The 15,458-nt window shown below is 50.6% G+C and overlaps 3 non-coding genes across 3 annotated transcripts; all 3 read right to left on the reverse strand.

Moving 5' to 3' along the window:
• Window positions 1–2,032: 2,032 nt before the first annotated feature.
• On the reverse strand, window positions 2,033–2,119 carry trnay-gua (transfer RNA tyrosine (anticodon GUA)). Its single transcript is given in 2 exon segments — window positions 2,033–2,068; window positions 2,083–2,119. It is a non-coding gene; the product is annotated as a tRNA-Tyr (tRNA).
• Window positions 2,120–13,628: 11,509 nt separating this feature from the next.
• Window positions 13,629–13,715, reverse strand: trnay-gua (transfer RNA tyrosine (anticodon GUA)). Its single transcript is given in 2 exon segments — window positions 13,629–13,664; window positions 13,679–13,715. It is a non-coding gene; the product is annotated as a tRNA-Tyr (tRNA).
• Window positions 13,716–14,993: 1,278 nt separating this feature from the next.
• trnay-gua (transfer RNA tyrosine (anticodon GUA)) lies at window positions 14,994–15,080 on the reverse strand. Its single transcript is given in 2 exon segments — window positions 14,994–15,029; window positions 15,044–15,080. It is a non-coding gene; the product is annotated as a tRNA-Tyr (tRNA).
• Window positions 15,081–15,458: the final 378 nt, after the last annotated feature.

Below are 15,458 nucleotides of genomic sequence, written 5' to 3' on the forward strand. Positions count from 1 at the left end.
TTGAACCAGCGACCTAAGGATCGCCTTATTAAAAACTACAGTCCTCCGCTCTACCAACTGAGCTATCAAAGGTGCTATGCTAAAGGGTTGGACTGAAAACTGACAAGTGCATTTAGGACAGACTCTCATGCACTCCTATGATTGTAGAGCGAGTACATCCGGCAAAAGCCTAGCCCTAGCCCCTGAACTTATTCCTATCTCCTTCCTTTCAGACGTAGCTGAAAACGGTGGCCCTGGTGGTCTAGTGGCTAGGATTCGGCGCTCTCACCGCTGCGGCCGGGTTCGATTCCCGGTCAGGGAAGTGTGTGCTTTCTTGCACACCAAGTCCACTACAAGACTCTGGAAGGTCCCCCCCCCACCCACATGCTGGGCTGTGTAGGTTGAAGGAATGTAAAGCGTCCTCCTTCTGCTACTTCCTTTTTTGCCAAACTTCTAAACGACACGTTGCTGCCTCATTCACCACCTCCACACACCCACACCAGCGTGGCTTTATGTTTTCAAGTCTGCAAGTCTTTTAGGGAGGCAAGATAAAGTTTGAGAAATTTGAATGGAACAGTGTAAATGATCCGTCACTGCCTTCAGCATATTGCACTCTGGCATGCCAGTGCATCTGCAGGCAGGCACCTGGCCATGATATCCCGCAGTGGCACGAGGGAAAAGAAAAGTCTCCTTCGAGCCGGATTTGAATCAGCGACCTAAGGATCGCCTTATTAACAACTACAGTCCTCCGCTCTACCAACTGAGCTATCGAAGGTGCTATGCTAAAGGGTTGGACTGAAAACTGACAAGTGCGTTTAGGACAGACTCTCATGCACTCCTATGATTGTAGAGCGAGTACATCCGGCAAAAGCCTAGCCCTAGCCCCTGAACTTAATCCTATCTCCTTCCTTTCAGACGTAGCTGAAAACGGTGGCCCTGGTGGTCTAGTGGCTAGGATTCGGCGCTCTCACCGCTGCGGCCGGGTTTGATTCCCGGTCAGGGAAGTGTGTGCTTTCTTGCACACCAAGTCCACTACAAGACTCTGGAAGGTCCCCCCCCCACCCACATGCTGGGCTGTGTAGGTTGAAGGAATGTAAAGCGTCCTCCTTCTGCTACTTCCTTTTTTGCCAAACTTCTAAACGACACGTTGCTGCCTCATTCACCACCTCCACACACCCACACCAGCGTGGCTTTATGTTTTCAAGTCTGCAAGTCTTTTAGGGAGGCAAGATAAAGTTTGAGAAATTTGAATGGAACAGTGTAAATGATCCGTCACTGCCTTCAGCATATTGCACTCTGGCATGCCAGTGCATCTGCAGGCAGGCACCTGGCCATGATATCCCGCAGTGGCACGAGGGAAAAGAAAAGTCTCCTTCGAGCCGGATTTGAATCAGCGACCTAAGGATCGCCTTATTAACAACTACAGTCCTCCGCTCTACCAACTGAGCTATCGAAGGTGCTATGCTAAAGGGTTGGACTGAAAACTGACAAGTGCATTTAGGACAGACTCTCATGCACTCCTATGATTGCAGAGCGAGTAAATCCGGCAAAAGCCTAGCCCTAGCCCCTGAACTTAATCCTATCTCCTTTCTTTCAGACGTAGCTGAAAACGGTGGCCCTGGTGGTCTAGTGGCTAGGATTCGGCGCTCTCACCGCTGCGGCCGGGTTCGATTCCCGGTCAGGGAAGTGTGTGCTTTCTTGCACACCAAGTCCACTACAAGACTCTGGAAGGTCCCCCCCCCCACCCACATGCTGGGCTGTGTAGGTTGAAGGAATGTAAAGCGTCCTCCTTCTGCTACTTCCTTTTTTGCCAAACTTCTAAACGACACGTTGCTGCCTCATTCACCACCTCCACACACCCACACCAGCGTGGCTTTATGTTTTCAAGTCTGCAAGTCTTTTAGGGAGGCAAGATAAAGTTTGAGAAATTTGAATGGAACAATGTAAATGATCCGTCACTGCCTTCAGCATATTGCACTCTGGCATGCCAGTGCATCTGCAGGCAGGCACCTGGCCATGATATCCCGCAGTGGCACGAGGGAAAAGAAAAGTCTCCTTTGAGCTGGATTTGAACCAGCAACCTAAGGATCGCCTTATTAACAACTACAGTCCTCCGCTCTACCAACTGAGCTATCAAAGGTGCTATGCTAAAGGGTTGGACTGAAAACTGACAAGTGCATTTAGGACAGACTCGGATGCTCTCCTATGATTGTAGAGCGAGTACATCCGGCAAAAGCCTAGCCCTAGCCCCTGAACTTAATCCTATCTCCTTCCTTTCAGACGTAGCTGAAAACGGTGGCCCTGGTGGTCTAGTGGCTAGGATTCGGCGCTCTCACCGCTGCGGCCGGGTTCGATTCCCGGTCAGGGAAGTGTGTGCTTTCTTGCACACCAAGTCCACTACAAGACTCTGGAAGGTCCCCCCCCCACCCACATGCTGGGCTGTGTAGGTTGAAGGAATGTAAAGCGTCCTCCTTCTGCTACTTCCTTTTTTGCCAAACTTCTAAACGACACGTTGCTGCCTCATTCACCACCTCCACACACCCACACCAGCGTGGCTTTATGTTTTCAAGTCTGCAAGTCTTTTAGGGAGGCAAGATAAAGTTTGAGAAATTTGAATGGAACAGTGTAAATGATCCGTCACTGCCTTCAGCATATTGCACTCTGGCATGCCAGTGCATCTGCAGGCAGGCACCTGGCCATGATATCCCGCAGTGGCACGAGGGAAAAGAAAAGTCTCCTTCGAGCCGGATTTGAATCAGCGACCTAAGGATCGCCTTATTAACAACTACAGTCCTCCGCTCTACCAACTGAGCTATCGAAGGTGCTATGCTAAAGGGTTGGACTGAAAACTGACAAGTGCATTTAGGACAGACTCTAATGCACTCCTATGATTGTAGAGCGAGTACATCCGGCAAAAGCCTAGCCCTAGCCCCTGAACTTAATCCTATCTCCTTCCTTTCAGACGTAGCTGAAAACGGTGGCCCTGGTGGTCTAGTGGCTAGGATTCGGCGCTCTCACCGCTGCGGCCGGGTTCGATTCCCGGTCAGGGAAGTGTGTGCTTTCTTGCACACCAAGTCCACTACAAGACTCTGGAAGGTCCCCCCCCCACCCACATGCTGGGCTGTGTAGGTTGAAGGAATGTAAAGCGTCCTCCTTCTGCTACTTCCTTTTTTGCCAAACTTCTAAACGACACGTTGCTGCCTCATTCACCACCTCCACACACCCACACCAGCGTGGCTTTATGTTTTCAAGTCTGCAAGTCTTTTAGGGAGGCAAGATAAAGTTTGAGAAATTTGAATGGAACAATGTAAATGATCCGTCACTGCCTTCAGCATATTGCACTCTGGCATGCCAGTGCATCTGCAGGCAGGCACCTGGCCATGATATCCCGCAGTGGCACGAGGGAAAAGAAAAGTCTCCTTCAAGCCGGATTTGAACCAGCGACCTAAGGATCGCCTTATTAACAACTACAGTCCTCCGCTCTACCAACTGAGCTATCAAAGGTGCTATGCTAAAGGGTTGGACTGAAAACTGACAAGTGCATTTAGGACAGACTCTCATGCACTCCTATGATTGTAGAGCGAGTACATCCGGCAAAAGCCTAGCCCTAGCCCCTGAACTTAATCCTATCTCCTTCCTTTCAGACGTAGCTGAAAACGGTGGCCCTGGTGGTCTAGTGGCTAGGATTCGGCGCTCTCACCGCTGCGGCCGGGTTCGATTCCCGGTCAGGGAAGTGTGTGCTTTCTTGCACACCAAGTCCACTACAAGACTCTGGAAGGTCCCCCCCCCACCCACATGCTGGGCTGTGTAGGTTGAAGGAATGTAAAGCGTCCTCCTTCTGCTACTTCCTTTTTTGCCAAACTTCTAAACGACACGTTGCTGCCTCATTCACCACCTCCACACACCCACACCAGCGTGGCTTTATGTTTTCAAGTCTGCAAGTCTTTTAGGGAGGCAAGATAAAGTTTGAGAAATTTGAATGGAACAATGTAAATGATCCGTCACTGCCTTCAGCATATTGCACTCTGGCATGCCAGTGCATCTGCAGGCAGGCACCTGGCCATGATATCCCGCAGTGGCACGAGGGAAAAGAAAAGTCTCCTTCAAGCCGGATTTGAACCAGCGACCTAAGGATCGCCTTATTAACAACTACAGTCCTCCGCTCTACCAACTGAGCTATCAAAGGTGCTATGCTAAAGGGTTGGACTGAAAACTGACAAGTGCATTTAGGACAGACTCGGATGCTCTCCTATGATTGTAGAGCGAGTACATCCGGCAAAAGCCTAGCCCTAGCCCCTGAACTTAATCCTATCTCCTTCCTTTCAGACGTAGCTGAAAACGGTGGCCCTGGTGGTCTAGTGGCTAGGATTCGGCGCTCTCACCGCTGCGGCCGGGTTCGATTCCCGGTCAGGGAAGTGTGTGCTTTCTTGCACACCAAGTCCACTACAAGACTCTGGAAGGTCCCCCCCCCACCCACATGCTGGGCTGTGTAGGTTGAAGGAATGTAAAGCGTCCTCCTTCTGCTACTTCCTTTTTTGCCAAACTTCTAAACGACACGTTGCTGCCTCATTCACCACCTCCACACACCCACACCAGCGTGGCTTTATGTTTTCAAGTCTGCAAGTCTTTTAGGGAGGCAAGATAAAGTTTGAGAAATTTGAATGGAACAGTGTAAATGATCCGTCACTGCCTTCAGCATATTGCACTCTGGCATGCCAGTGCATCTGCAGGCAGGCACCTGGCCATGATATCCCGCAGTGGCACGAGGGAAAAGAAAAGTCTCCTTCGAGCCGGATTTGAATCAGCGACCTAAGGATCGCCTTATTAACAACTACAGTCCTCCGCTCTACCAACTGAGCTATCGAAGGTGCTATGCTAAAGGGTTGGACTGAAAACTGACAAGTGCATTTAGGACAGACTCTAATGCACTCCTATGATTGTAGAGCGAGTACATCCGGCAAAAGCCTAGCCCTAGCCCCTGAACTTAATCCTATCTCCTTCCTTTCAGACGTAGCTGAAAACGGTGGCCCTGGTGGTCTAGTGGCTAGGATTCGGCGCTCTCACCGCTGCGGCCGGGTTCGATTCCCGGTCAGGGAAGTGTGTGCTTTCTTGCACACCAAGTCCACTACAAGACTCTGGAAGGTCCCCCCCCCACCCACATGCTGGGCTGTGTAGGTTGAAGGAATGTAAAGCGTCCTCCTTCTGCTACTTCCTTTTTTGCCAAACTTCTAAACGACACGTTGCTGCCTCATTCACCACCTCCACACACCCACACCAGCGTGGCTTTATGTTTTCAAGTCTGCAAGTCTTTTAGGGAGGCAAGATAAAGTTTGAGAAATTTGAATGGAACAATGTAAATGATCCGTCACTGCCTTCAGCATATTGCACTCTGGCATGCCAGTGCATCTGCAGGCAGGCACCTGGCCATGATATCCCGCAGTGGCACGAGGGAAAAGAAAAGTCTCCTTCGAGCCGGATTTGAATCAGCGACCTAAGGATCGCCTTATTAACAACTACAGTCCTCCGCTCTACCAACTGAGCTATCGAAGGTGCTATGCTAAAGGGTTGGACTGAAAACTGACAAGTGCATTTAGGACAGACTCTAATGCACTCCTATGATTGTAGAGCGAGTACATCCGGCAAAAGCCTAGCCCTAGCCCCTGAACTTAATCCTATCTCCTTCCTTTCAGACGTAGCTGAAAACGGTGGCCCTGGTGGTCTAGTGGCTAGGATTCGGCGCTCTCACCGCTGCGGCCGGGTTCGATTCCCGGTCAGGGAAGTGTGTGCTTTCTTGCACACCAAGTCCACTACAAGACTCTGGAAGGTCCCCCCCCCACCCACATGCTGGGCTGTGTAGGTTGAAGGAATGTAAAGCGTCCTCCTTCTGCTACTTCCTTTTTTGCCAAACTTCTAAACGACACGTTGCTGCCTCATTCACCACCTCCACACACCCACACCAGCGTGGCTTTATGTTTTCAAGTCTGCAAGTCTTTTAGGGAGGCAAGATAAAGTTTGAGAAATTTGAATGGAACAATGTAAATGATCCGTCACTGCCTTCAGCATATTGCACTCTGGCATGCCAGTGCATCTGCAGGCAGGCACCTGGCCATGATATCCCGCAGTGGCACGAGGGAAAAGAAAAGTCTCCTTCAAGCCGGATTTGAACCAGCGACCTAAGGATCGCCTTATTAACAACTACAGTCCTCCGCTCTACCAACTGAGCTATCAAAGGTGCTATGCTAAAGGGTTGGACTGAAAACTGACAAGTGCATTTAGGACAGACTCGGATGCTCTCCTATGATTGTAGAGCGAGTACATCCGGCAAAAGCCTAGCCCTAGCCCCTGAACTTAATCCTATCTCCTTCCTTTCAGACGTAGCTGAAAACGGTGGCCCTGGTGGTCTAGTGGCTAGGATTCGGCGCTCTCACCGCTGCGGCCGGGTTCGATTCCCGGTCAGGGAAGTGTGTGCTTTCTTGCACACCAAGTCCACTACAAGACTCTGGAAGGTCCCCCCCCCACCCACATGCTGGGCTGTGTAGGTTGAAGGAATGTAAAGCGTCCTCCTTCTGCTACTTCCTTTTTTGCCAAACTTCTAAACGACACGTTGCTGCCTCATTCACCACCTCCACACACCCACACCAGCGTGGCTTTATGTTTTCAAGTCTGCAAGTCTTTTAGGGAGGCAAGATAAAGTTTGAGAAATTTGAATGGAACAGTGTAAATGATCCGTCACTGCCTTCAGCATATTGCACTCTGGCATGCCAGTGCATCTGCAGGCAGGCACCTGGCCATGATATCCCGCAGTGGCACGAGGGAAAAGAAAAGTCTCCTTCGAGCCGGATTTGAATCAGCGACCTAAGGATCGCCTTATTAACAACTACAGTCCTCCGCTCTACCAACTGAGCTATCGAAGGTGCTATGCTAAAGGGTTGGACTGAAAACTGACAAGTGCATTTAGGACAGACTCTAATGCACTCCTATGATTGTAGAGCGAGTACATCCGGCAAAAGCCTAGCCCTAGCCCCTGAACTTAATCCTATCTCCTTCCTTTCAGACGTAGCTGAAAACGGTGGCCCTGGTGGTCTAGTGGCTAGGATTCGGCGCTCTCACCGCTGCGGCCGGGTTCGATTCCCGGTCAGGGAAGTGTGTGCTTTCTTGCACACCAAGTCCACTACAAGACTCTGGAAGGTCCCCCCCCCACCCACATGCTGGGCTGTGTAGGTTGAAGGAATGTAAAGCGTCCTCCTTCTGCTACTTCCTTTTTTGCCAAACTTCTAAACGACACGTTGCTGCCTCATTCACCACCTCCACACACCCACACCAGCGTGGCTTTATGTTTTCAAGTCTGCAAGTCTTTTAGGGAGGCAAGATAAAGTTTGAGAAATTTGAATGGAACAATGTAAATGATCCGTCACTGCCTTCAGCATATTGCACTCTGGCATGCCAGTGCATCTGCAGGCAGGCACCTGGCCATGATATCCCGCAGTGGCACGAGGGAAAAGAAAAGTCTCCTTCAAGCCGGATTTGAACCAGCGACCTAAGGATCGCCTTATTAACAACTACAGTCCTCCGCTCTACCAACTGAGCTATCAAAGGTGCTATGCTAAAGGGTTGGACTGAAAACTGACAAGTGCATTTAGGACAGACTCTCATGCACTCCTATGATTGTAGAGCGAGTACATCCGGCAAAAGCCTAGCCCTAGCCCCTGAACTTAATCCTATCTCCTTCCTTTCAGACGTAGCTGAAAACGGTGGCCCTGGTGGTCTAGTGGCTAGGATTCGGCGCTCTCACCGCTGCGGCCGGGTTCGATTCCCGGTCAGGGAAGTGTGTGCTTTCTTGCACACCAAGTCCACTACAAGACTCTGGAAGGTCCCCCCCCCACCCACATGCTGGGCTGTGTAGGTTGAAGGAATGTAAAGCGTCCTCCTTCTGCTACTTCCTTTTTTGCCAAACTTCTAAACGACACGTTGCTGCCTCATTCACCACCTCCACACACCCACACCAGCGTGGCTTTATGTTTTCAAGTCTGCAAGTCTTTTAGGGAGGCAAGATAAAGTTTGAGAAATTTGAATGGAACAATGTAAATGATCCGTCACTGCCTTCAGCATATTGCACTCTGGCATGCCAGTGCATCTGCAGGCAGGCACCTGGCCATGATATCCCGCAGTGGCACGAGGGAAAAGAAAAGTCTCCTTCAAGCCGGATTTGAACCAGCGACCTAAGGATCGCCTTATTAACAACTACAGTCCTCCGCTCTACCAACTGAGCTATCAAAGGTGCTATGCTAAAGGGTTGGACTGAAAACTGACAAGTGCATTTAGGACAGACTCGGATGCTCTCCTATGATTGTAGAGCGAGTACATCCGGCAAAAGCCTAGCCCTAGCCCCTGAACTTAATCCTATCTCCTTCCTTTCAGACGTAGCTGAAAACGGTGGCCCTGGTGGTCTAGTGGCTAGGATTCGGCGCTCTCACCGCTGCGGCCGGGTTCGATTCCCGGTCAGGGAAGTGTGTGCTTTCTTGCACACCAAGTCCACTACAAGACTCTGGAAGGTCCCCCCCCCACCCACATGCTGGGCTGTGTAGGTTGAAGGAATGTAAAGCGTCCTCCTTCTGCTACTTCCTTTTTTGCCAAACTTCTAAACGACACGTTGCTGCCTCATTCACCACCTCCACACACCCACACCAGCGTGGCTTTATGTTTTCAAGTCTGCAAGTCTTTTAGGGAGGCAAGATAAAGTTTGAGAAATTTGAATGGAACAGTGTAAATGATCCGTCACTGCCTTCAGCATATTGCACTCTGGCATGCCAGTGCATCTGCAGGCAGGCACCTGGCCATGATATCCCGCAGTGGCACGAGGGAAAAGAAAAGTCTCCTTCGAGCCGGATTTGAATCAGCGACCTAAGGATCGCCTTATTAACAACTACAGTCCTCCGCTCTACCAACTGAGCTATCGAAGGTGCTATGCTAAAGGGTTGGACTGAAAACTGACAAGTGCATTTAGGACAGACTCTAATGCACTCCTATGATTGTAGAGCGAGTACATCCGGCAAAAGCCTAGCCCTAGCCCCTGAACTTAATCCTATCTCCTTCCTTTCAGACGTAGCTGAAAACGGTGGCCCTGGTGGTCTAGTGGCTAGGATTCGGCGCTCTCACCGCTGCGGCCGGGTTCGATTCCCGGTCAGGGAAGTGTGTGCTTTCTTGCACACCAAGTCCACTACAAGACTCTGGAAGGTCCCCCCCCCACCCACATGCTGGGCTGTGTAGGTTGAAGGAATGTAAAGCGTCCTCCTTCTGCTACTTCCTTTTTTGCCAAACTTCTAAACGACACGTTGCTGCCTCATTCACCACCTCCACACACCCACACCAGCGTGGCTTTATGTTTTCAAGTCTGCAAGTCTTTTAGGGAGGCAAGATAAAGTTTGAGAAATTTGAATGGAACAATGTAAATGATCCGTCACTGCCTTCAGCATATTGCACTCTGGCATGCCAGTGCATCTGCAGGCAGGCACCTGGCCATGATATCCCGCAGTGGCACGAGGGAAAAGAAAAGTCTCCTTCGAGCCGGATTTGAATCAGCGACCTAAGGATCGCCTTATTAACAACTACAGTCCTCCGCTCTACCAACTGAGCTATCGAAGGTGCTATGCTAAAGGGTTGGACTGAAAACTGACAAGTGCATTTAGGACAGACTCTAATGCACTCCTATGATTGTAGAGCGAGTACATCCGGCAAAAGCCTAGCCCTAGCCCCTGAACTTAATCCTATCTCCTTCCTTTCAGACGTAGCTGAAAACGGTGGCCCTGGTGGTCTAGTGGCTAGGATTCGGCGCTCTCACCGCTGCGGCCGGGTTCGATTCCCGGTCAGGGAAGTGTGTGCTTTCTTGCACACCAAGTCCACTACAAGACTCTGGAAGGTCCCCCCCCCACCCACATGCTGGGCTGTGTAGGTTGAAGGAATGTAAAGCGTCCTCCTTCTGCTACTTCCTTTTTTGCCAAACTTCTAAACGACACGTTGCTGCCTCATTCACCACCTCCACACACCCACACCAGCGTGGCTTTATGTTTTCAAGTCTGCAAGTCTTTTAGGGAGGCAAGATAAAGTTTGAGAAATTTGAATGGAACAGTGTAAATGATCCGTCACTGCCTTCAGCATATTGCACTCTGGCATGCCAGTGCATCTGCAGGCAGGCACCTGGCCATGATATCCCGCAGTGGCACGAGGGAAAAGAAAAGTCTCCTTCGAGCCGGATTTGAATCAGCGACCTAAGGATCGCCTTATTAACAACTACAGTCCTCCGCTCTACCAACTGAGCTATCGAAGGTGCTATGCTAAAGGGTTGGACTGAAAACTGACAAGTGCATTTAGGACAGACTCTCATGCACTCCTATGATTGTAGAGCGAGTACATCCGGCAAAAGCCAAGCCCTAGCCCCTGAACTTAATCCTATCTCCTTCCTTTCAGACGTAGCTGAAAACGGTGGCCCTGGTGGTCTAGTGGCTAGGATTCGGCGCTCTCACCGCTGCGGCCGGGTTCGATTCCCGGTCAGGGAAGTGTGTGCTTTCTTGCACACCAAGTCCACTACAAGACTCTGGAAGGTCCCCCCCCCACCCACATGCTGGGCTGTGTAGGTTGAAGGAATGTAAAGCGTCCTCCTTCTGCTACTTCCTTTTTTGCCAAACTTCTAAACGACACGTTGCTGCCTCATTCACCACCTCCACACACCCACACCAGCGTGGCTTTATGTTTTCAAGTCTGCAAGTCTTTTAGGGAGGCAAGATAAAGTTTGAGAAATTTGAATGGAACAGTGTAAATGATCCGTCACTGCCTTCAGCATATTGCACTCTGGCATGCCAGTGCATCTGCAGGCAGGCACCTGGCCATGATATCCCGCAGTGGCACGAGGGAAAAGAAAAGTCTCCTTCGAGCCGGATTTGAATCAGCGACCTAAGGATAGCCTTATTAACAACTACAGTCCTCCGCTCTACCAACTGAGCTATCGAAGGTGCTATGCTAAAGGGTTGGACTGAAAACTGACAAGTGCATTTAGGACAGACTCTCATGCACTCCTATGATTGCAGAGCGAGTAAATCCGGCAAAAGCCTAGCCCTAGCCCCTGAACTTAATCCTATCTCCTTCCTTTCAGACGTAGCTGAAAACGGTGGCCCTGGTGGTCTAGTGGCTAGGATTCGGCGCTCTCACCGCTGCGGCCGGGTTCGATTCCCGGTCAGGGAAGTGTGTGCTTTCTTGCACACCAAGTCCACTACAAGACTCTGGAAGGTCCCCCCCCCCACCCACATGCTGGGCTGTGTAGGTTGAAGGAATGTAAAGCGTCCTCCTTCTGCTACTTCCTTTTTTGCCAAACTTCTAAACGACACGTTGCTGCCTCATTCACCACCTCCACACACCCACACCAGCGTGGCTTTATGTTTTCAAGTCTGCAAGTCTTTTAGGGAGGCAAGATAAAGTTTGAGAAATTTGAATGGAACAATGTAAATGATCCGTCACTGCCTTCAGCATATTGCACTCTGGCATGCCAGTGCATCTGCAGGCAGGCACCTGGCCATGATATCCCGCAGTGGCACGAGGGAAAAGAAAAGTCTCCTTCAAGCCGGATTTGAACCAGCGACCTAAGGATCGCCTTATTAACAACTACAGTCCTCCGCTCTACCAACTGAGCTATCAAAGGTGCTATGCTAAAGGGTTGGACTGAAAACTGACAAGTGCATTTAGGACAGACTCTCATGCACTCCTATGATTGTAGAGCGAGTACATCCGGCAAAAGCCTAGCCCTAGCCCCTGAACTTAATCCTATCTCCTTCCTTTCAGACGTAGCTGAAAACGGTGGCCCTGGTGGTCTAGTGGCTAGGATTCGGCGCTCTCACCGCTGCGGCCGGGTTCGATTCCCGGTCAGGGAAGTGTGTGCTTTCTTGCACACCAAGTCCACTACAAGACTCTGGAAGGTCCCCCCCCCACCCACATGCTGGGCTGTGTAGGTTGAAGGAATGTAAAGCGTCCTCCTTCTGCTACTTCCTTTTTTGCCAAACTTCTAAACGACACGTTGCTGCCTCATTCACCACCTCCACACACCCACACCAGCGTGGCTTTATGTTTTCAAGTCTGCAAGTCTTTTAGGGAGGCAAGATAAAGTTTGAGAAATTTGAATGGAACAATGTAAATGATCCGTCACTGCCTTCAGCATATTGCACTCTGGCATGCCAGTGCATCTGCAGGCAGGCACCTGGCCATGATATCCCGCAGTGGCACGAGGGAAAAGAAAAGTCTCCTTCAAGCCGGATTTGAACCAGCGACCTAAGGATCGCCTTATTAAAAACTACAGTCCTCCGCTCTACCAACTGAGCTATCAAAGGTGCTATGCTAAAGGGTTGGACTGAAAACTGACAAGTGCATTTAGGACAGACTCTCATGCACTCCTATGATTGTAGAGCGAGTACATCCGGCAAAAGCCTAGCCCTAGCCCCTGAACTTATTCCTATCTCCTTCCTTTCAGACGTAGCTGAAAACGGTGGCCCTGGTGGTCTAGTGGCTAGGATTCGGCGCTCTCACCGCTGCGGCCGGGTTCGATTCCCGGTCAGGGAAGTGTGTGCTTTCTTGCACACCAAGTCCACTACAAGACTCTGGAAGGTCCCCCCCCCACCCACATGCTGGGCTGTGTAGGTTGAAGGAATGTAAAGCGTCCTCCTTCTGCTACTTCCTTTTTTGCCAAACTTCTAAACGACACGTTGCTGCCTCATTCACCACCTCCACACACCCACACCAGCGTGGCTTTATGTTTTCAAGTCTGCAAGTCTTTTAGGGAGGCAAGATAAAGTTTGAGAAATTTGAATGGAACAGTGTAAATGATCCGTCACTGCCTTCAGCATATTGCACTCTGGCATGCCAGTGCATCTGCAGGCAGGCACCTGGCCATGATATCCCGCAGTGGCACGAGGGAAAAGAAAAGTCTCCTTCGAGCCGGATTTGAATCAGCGACCTAAGGATCGCCTTATTAACAACTACAGTCCTCCGCTCTACCAACTGAGCTATCGAAGGTGCTATGCTAAAGGGTTGGACTGAAAACTGACAAGTGCGTTTAGGACAGACTCTCATGCACTCCTATGATTGTAGAGCGAGTACATCCGGCAAAAGCCTAGCCCTAGCCCCTGAACTTAATCCTATCTCCTTCCTTTCAGACGTAGCTGAAAACGGTGGCCCTGGTGGTCTAGTGGCTAGGATTCGGCGCTCTCACCGCTGCGGCCGGGTTCGATTCCCGGTCAGGGAAGTGTGTGCTTTCTTGCACACCAAGTCCACTACAAGACTCTGGAAGGTCCCCCCCCCCACCCACATGCTGGGCTGTGTAGGTTGAAGGAATGTAAAGCGTCCTCCTTCTGCTACTTCCTTTTTTGCCAAACTTCTAAACGACACGTTGCTGCCTCATTCACCACCTCCACACACCCACACCAGCGTGGCTTTATGTTTTCAAGTCTGCAAGTCTTTTAGGGAGGCAAGATAAAGTTTGAGAAATTTGAATGGAACAATGTAAATGATCCGTCACTGCCTTCAGCATATTGCACTCTGGCATGCCAGTGCATCTGCAGGCAGGCACCTGGCCATGATATCCCGCAGTGGCACGAGGGAAAAGAAAAGTCTCCTTTGAGCTGGATTTGAACCAGCAACCTAAGGATCGCCTTATTAACAACTACAGTCCTCCGCTCTACCAACTGAGCTATCAAAGGTGCTATGCTAAAGGGTTGGACTGAAAACTGACAAGTGCATTTAGGACAGACTCGGATGCTCTCCTATGATTGTAGAGCGAGTACATCCGGCAAAAGCCTAGCCCTAGCCCCTGAACTTAATCCTATCTCCTTCCTTTCAGACGTAGCTGAAAACGGTGGCCCTGGTGGTCTAGTGGCTAGGATTCGGCGCTCTCACCGCTGCGGCCGGGTTTGATTCCCGGTCAGGGAAGTGTGTGCTTTCTTGCACACCAAGTCCACTACAAGACTCTGGAAGGTCCCCCCCCCACCCACATGCTGGGCTGTGTAGGTTGAAGGAATGTAAAGCGTCCTCCTTCTGCTACTTCCTTTTTTGCCAAACTTCTAAACGACACGTTGCTGCCTCATTCACCACCTCCACACACCCACACCAGCGTGGCTTTATGTTTTCAAGTCTGCAAGTCTTTTAGGGAGGCAAGATAAAGTTTGAGAAATTTGAATGGAACAGTGTAAATGATCCGTCACTGCCTTCAGCATATTGCACTCTGGCATGCCAGTGCATCTGCAGGCAGGCACCTGGCCATGATATCCCGCAGTGGCACGAGGGAAAAGAAAAGTCTCCTTCGAGCCGGATTTGAATCAGCGACCTAAGGATCGCCTTATTAACAACTACAGTCCTCCGCTCTACCAACTGAGCTATCGAAGGTGCTATGCTAAAGGGTTGGACTGAAAACTGACAAGTGCATTTAGGACAGACTCTCATGCACTCCTATGATTGCAGAGCGAGTAAATCCGGCAAAAGCCTAGCCCTAGCCCCTGAACTTAATCCTATCTCCTTCCTTTCAGACGTAGCTGAAAACGGTGGCCCTGGTGGTCTAGTGGCTAGGATTCGGCGCTCTCACCGCTGCGGCCGGGTTCGATTCCCGGTCAGGGAAGTGTGTGCTTTCTTGCACACCAAGTCCACTACAAGACTCTGGAAGGTCCCCCCCCCCACCCACATGCTGGGCTGTGTAGGTTGAAGGAATGTAAAGCGTCCTCCTTCTGCTACTTCCTTTTTTGCCAAACTTCTAAACGACACGTTGCTGCCTCATTCACCACCTCCACACACCCACACCAGCGTGGCTTTATGTTTTCAAGTCTGCAAGTCTTTTAGGGAGGCAAGATAAAGTTTGAGAAATTTGAATGGAACAATGTAAATGATCCGTCACTGCCTTCAGCATATTGCACTCTGGCATGCCAGTGCATCTGCAGGCAGGCACCTGGCCATGATATCCCGCAGTGGCACGAGGGAAAAGAAAAGTCTCCTTTGAGCTGGATTTGAACCAGCAACCTAAGGATCGCCTTATTAACAACTACAGTCCTCCGCTCTACCAACTGAGCTATCAAAGGTGCTATGCTAAAGGGTTGGACTGAAAACTGACAAGTGCATTTAGGACAGACTCGGATGCTCTCCTATGATTGTAGAGCGAGTACATCCGGCAAAAGCCTAGCCCTAGCCCCTGAACTTAATCCTATCTCCTTCCTTTCAGACGTAGCTGAAAACGGTGGCCCTGGTGGTCTAGTGGCTAGGATTCGGCGCTCTCACCGCTGCGGCCGGGTTCGATTCCCGGTCAGGGAAGTGTGTGCTTTCTTGCACACCAAGTCCACTACAAGACTCTGGAAGGTCCCCCCCCCACCCACATGCTGGGCTGTGTAGGTTGAAGGAATGTAAAGCGTCCTCCTTCTGCTACTTCCTTTTTTGCCAAACTTCTAAACGACACGTTGCTG

Source organism: Hoplias malabaricus, chromosome 8, assembly GCF_029633855.1.
Source record: "Hoplias malabaricus isolate fHopMal1 chromosome 8, fHopMal1.hap1, whole genome shotgun sequence".
In the NCBI taxonomy this organism is placed as follows: domain Eukaryota; kingdom Metazoa; phylum Chordata; class Actinopteri; order Characiformes; family Erythrinidae; genus Hoplias; species Hoplias malabaricus.